The sequence below is a fragment of the Gopherus evgoodei genome, chromosome 5 (genome assembly GCF_007399415.2).
Source record: "Gopherus evgoodei ecotype Sinaloan lineage chromosome 5, rGopEvg1_v1.p, whole genome shotgun sequence".
NCBI classification, from domain to species: domain Eukaryota; kingdom Metazoa; phylum Chordata; order Testudines; family Testudinidae; genus Gopherus; species Gopherus evgoodei.
The window spans coordinates 91,570,154-91,575,672 of NC_044326.1; the positions used below are offsets into that span (position 1 = coordinate 91,570,154).

At 42.1% G+C, this 5,519-nt stretch overlaps 1 protein-coding gene across 2 annotated transcripts in view; it reads left to right on the forward strand.

The window, feature by feature from the left end:
• Positions 1-5,519, forward strand: part of MAML3 (mastermind like transcriptional coactivator 3) — a 367,191-nt gene that overhangs the window by 148,819 nt on the left and 212,853 nt on the right. The window lies entirely within an intron of this gene.

Genomic DNA, 5,519 nt, shown 5'->3' on the forward strand with positions numbered 1-5,519 from the left:
TTAGAGTAATTTCTCTACAGCATTATGATGATCATCTTTATTAAATTCTGTGCATTTTCCATAAGGGGAGTTTGAGGATTTCAAAGTAGTTGTACGAACATGAATTAGATAAATCTTACTACAGACCTTTGACACATATATATGACTAACCCCATTTTAGAGGTGAGTAAACAAACAGAGAGGTGAAGTGACTTACCCAAGTTCATACACTGACTTAGCAGAAGAACAAGAAAAAGATTCAAAGAGGCTTTACTGTGAAGTCCCTTGCTTTAACCAGAGTCAGCACTGTTACACATAGCTTCGTAAATATTAACAGTAAATCTAGTACTATTTTCTAATAACCGAGATCAAATAGAAATCTATTCTGATCTGTCCGTTGTCTGTGGAAATATTCTTGGTAGCATGCACTGTATGAAGGGTAGGTCTACTTTATGGGGACTGTACTGGCATAGCTACATTGCCATAGTTATGGTGGTGTAACCGTGTAGTGTAGATGCAACCTTTTGTAGATACATCTGCTTCTGTATTAAGGTTAGGGCAGCATAACTACATCAGTGAGGGGGGTGGATTTTTCACATCCTGGGCAGCATAGCTGTGTCAACCTAAATTTTAAGAGTAGACCAGGCCAAAGGCTGTGTCTACACTACAGAGTCTATACCAACATAGCTATTCTAGCATAGCCCCGTAGCGTAGATTCAGTGTATGCCAATAAAAGGAGTTTTCCTGCTAGTGTAGGGACACCACTTCCTCAAACAATGTTAACTATGCTCGCAGAAGCATTCTTCTGTTGACAAAACTGCATCTACACTTGGGGTTTTGTCATCATAGCTATGTCAAAGATGTGGGTTTTTTTCTGAACCCCCGACCAACAGATCTATGCTGATGTCAGTTTTAAGTGTATACCAGTCCTCAGTAGGAAGGTCCATCCAGCCTGTATTACGATTGTATAATTATACTGATGTAGTTGCATCAGTGCAAACCCCTAATGTAGACATTCTTAACTGGTCCAAAGTGGAATTTATGCCAGTATATCTTACTTCAGCATGTGAGTAGATTAAGATACCCTGGGTAACCCCTTCTTCGTGGTGACACAACCCGTCTCCTTTAGGGGGTTGCGATGGTGACATTTAGAGAAAGAAACAAAAATGGGGAGAGCAGAGGACAAAGGGAGCCTTAAACAGATCTTCCTTCCTCCCCTGTCTCCAGCGCTGTCAAGAACAGAAGGCATTTTTCTTTTCTTTTTAAACAGCTTCCTTAATTTATTTGTTGCCTCTCCTGACAGAATATCTGTGTATTGATGATCACAGAAAGGGCCAGTGAAACAAATGGTGTAATTTATTTTTCAGTTGTGCTCTGCATGAGAACAGAGATCAGAGGGAGCAGGTTTGTTTGGAGGGGGTGGGAGGAGAATGCCTTTAAACACGCAGCATTTTCACTCTTCGTGATGGCATGGATGTGTAAAAGAGGCTGAAAAGAGGGAGACCGGAGCCAGCATTGTCCTAGATCAGGGAAACAGGGAGGGGAGGTGGGTTAGCAGATCATTAGTCATTTATTCGCGCAGCAAGCTTCTTCCTCTACCCATTCAGCCAGCTATTACTGACTAGTGAAAAGTCACAAAGCCCTGTCATTAGTGGAATCAATCACTGTAGGGCCCACAGAGAAGTCTCCCGCAGCCTCTCATTTACTCAGCTAAAGAGCTCAGAGCTGCTGTCTGCGGCTGACTCAGCTCCTGTGACTGCAGCCCTCTCCAGCAGTTCTCTGGGTTTTCCTTGCCCCCTCCCCCTAATCCTCCTCTTCGTGTTGTCTGTTATGCGGTGCAGTTAGTGGATTCATTGTGTTAGCTGCACCAAATAGGCTTTTTGGCAGTGTGTATGCTGCAGCCTTTTAAATACTGTCACGGAGCCTTCTGAAATTTGAAAGTTTTTTTTTTAACTTGCTACATGTAATGTTTGTTAGTTTTAGGCTTGTAACTAGTAGTTTATCTCCAGTGGTCTGATTCCACTGTGTAAACTTGGTGTCTGTCCAAGAAGTTACTGACAAAGCAGCAGAGAAGGTATACATTGGGTGTATTGAAAGAATTTTGAGGTAAATCGTCGGAAATAAAAGCAAGGCAAGGTTTTGTGCAGATGATTTTTAAAAGTAAAGGGTTCTAGAAAATAGCTGATAAATGACTATATGCTTTCAACATTGTTTCTTTACAGCCATGGTTTTTAACCTGTGGTCTCTTGACCCCTAGGGTCTGCAGACTATGTCTAAGATTTCCAGAGGGGTCCGCACCTCCACTGGAAATATTTTTAGGGGTCCGCAAATGAAGGAAGGTTGAAAACCGCTGCTTAACAGTTTGCTGCATGTACTTTGCTAAAAGGCCTGAATTCTAGTGTTGTTTGTCTTAGAGGTACTTTGTAGCCATTCTCATACTTACATCACCTCTGAGGTAAGAAGTATTGTCTTCATTTTAAAGCAATGGAAATTGGGTGAGAGAAGTTAAGGTGAAAAATTTCCAACTTTTATATCTAAAGGTAGGCACCTAAACTCATATTTAGGCACCTGAATAAGTGACCTGATTTTCACAGGTGCATCAGCTCCTATTAAATCCATCTAGCTAATTTGACCCACTGTGATTGAGTTAAAAGGGTTAAATTATGCCTACACTGTTGCTAAGTGAGGTTTTCCATCGAGTTAAGCTAGCTCTATGGAAAAGAACACTTTTCCCCCTAATCTAGGCAGACTGTGAGGCAGACCCCTGAATCCCTACATCTGTCCCTGAGGCCTCCCCATTGAGGTAGCACCATGCCCTGTTATTTCTGTAAAATCATGACTGATGTGGAGAAAGTAAATAAGGAAGTATTATTTACTCCTTCTCATAACACAAGAACTAGGGGTCACCAAATGAAATTAATACGCAGCAGGTTTAAAACAAACAAAAGGAAGTATTTTTTCACACAACCTGTGGAACTCCTTGCCAGAGGATGTTGTGAAGGCCAAGACTGTAACAGGGTTCAGAAAAGAACTAGATAATTCATGGAGGATTGGTCCATCAATGGGCTATTATCCAGGATGGGCAGGGATGGTGTCCTAGCCTTTTTTCCAGGAGCTCAGAGTGGTCGGTGGGATGGATCACTTGATGATTATATGTTCTGTTGATTCTCCCTGGGGCACTGGCATTGGCCACTGTCGGAAGACAGGATATTAGGCTAGATGGACCTTTGGTATGACCCAGTGTGGCCATTCTTATGTTTTCATTGATTGGAAATGAGAGTGATTTAAAGCAGCATTGCCACCATGTCATTTTGCCAATCCAGGTACCATACACTGTTTCCACCCTCCCCACCCCCCACCCCCAACCTCATACATGTTTGCGATAGTTTTACAAGGCTGATGTAGAATTCAGAGTGGGGTAGGAGATCAGTGAGGGCTGCCCCCACTGGACCTGGGCATCTACCTAAAGGTGGAAATCCAGACAATCGCAAGGCCAGGTCTACAGTAAAAAAAATTGCTTCTCTAATAATATCAGTTGGGGTGTGACTATTTACAACACTATTATACCAGCAAAAAGTCCTTTAGCCAGTATAGCTTAAGAACTCTTTTGCTGGTGTAAGCTTAATCTCTGATAGCTATACCTTTCTAGAGTCACAGAGAATTTGCAAACTCAGGTGATAGCTAGACTCTGTTCTTACTCTTTGCTTGTGCTTTTTTTCCTTTCCGGTAGTTATTGAAAGACTAAGCTTGTTTTGTGTTTATATCCACTTTATATTCTTCTTTAACGAGGCTGGATGAAACAATATTTTGATATCTGTTAACCACAGAAGCAGATTTTTATTTTGTATGTAATTTAATGTAAGTATCAGGATAGTTGCCAAGGTGATGGGTGCCTTGGAATTACCTAAAATGGTTAGATGGATTTTTTTTAATGAAAAATTGCATTTCAAATTTTAAATGCATTTAGTCCTTTGGAATTCAGTGACACCTGGCTTATGGTTGATATTACTGTGCATGAGTGGAGGAAGTCAGGGGTCTCTGATGCAGGCATTTACAGTAACTGCTCGTTTAACGTTGTAGTTATGATCCTGAAAAATGCTACTTTAAGCAAAACAGTGTTAAGCGAATGCAATTTCCCCATAAGAATTAATGTAAATGGGGGGGTTAGGTTCCAGGGAAATTACACACACACACAATAAGTTTTAAACAAACAGTTTAATCTGAGGTGTTTCCAGTAGAGATAAGGAGCTGTTAGTACTGTTATACAAGGCATTGGTGAGACCTCATCTGGAATACTGTGTGCAGTTCTGGTCTCCCATGTTTAAGAAGGATGAATTCAAACTGGAACAGGTTCAGAGAAGGGCTACTAGGATGATCCGAGGAATGGAAAACCTGTCATATGAAAGGAGACTCAAAGAGCTTGGCTTGTTTAGCCTAACCAAAGGGAGGCTGAGAGGAGATATGATTTCTCTCTAAAATATATCAGAAGAATAAATACCAAGAAGGGAGAGGAATTATTTAAGCTCAGTGCCAATGTGGACACAGGAGCAAATGGATATAAACTGGCTATCAGGAAGTTTAGACTTGAAATTAGATGAAGGTTTCTAACCATCAGAGGAGTGAAGTTCTAGAACAGCCTTCCAAGCGGAGTAGTGGGGGCAAAAGACACATCTGGCTTGAAGACTAATCTTGATAAATTTATGGAGGGGATGGTTTGATGGGAGAGCCTAATTTTGGCAATTAATTCGTCTTTGACTACTAGTGGTAAATATTCCCAATGGCTTGTGATGGGATGTTAGATGGGGTGGGATCTGAGCTACTACAGAGAATTCTTTCCTGGGTGTCTCGCTGGTGAGTCTTGCCCACATGCTCAGGGTTTAGCTGATCGCCATATTTGGGGTCAGGAAGGAATTTTTCTCCAGGGCAGATTGTCAGAAGCCCTGGGAGATTTTCGCCTTTTCTGCAGCATGGGGCACGGGTCTGTTGCTGGAAGATTCTCTGCACCTTGAAGTATTTAAACCATGATTTGAGGACTTCAATGGCTCAGACACAGGTTTGATACAGGAGTGGGTGGATGAGATTCTGTGGCCTGCATTGTGCAGGAGGTCAGACTAGATGATCATAATGGTGCCTTCTGACCTTAAAGTCTATGATTCTATGAATACTGTACACAGCAATAATTGTGAAGCTTGGTTGTGGTGGTGGAGTCAGAGGGTAGAAGAGGGTGGGATGTTTCCCAGGGAATGTCTTACTGCTAAATGATGAACTAGCACTCATCTGAGACCTCGGGGGTTAACATGTTGTTCATGCAGCCTCACTCTCTACAAGCCAGCAGGAATAGAGGGAGAGGAGACAGCATAGCAGAGAGGGACAGAGAAACACATCATGTGAGAGAGAGAGAATGACAGTAGGGTGACCAGCTGTCCTGATTTTATAGGGACAGTCCTGATTTTTGGGTCTTTTTTTTAATTTAAGCTCCTATTACCCCCACCTACCCCCCGTCCCGATTTTTCACACTTGCTGTCTGGTCACCCTGAGAG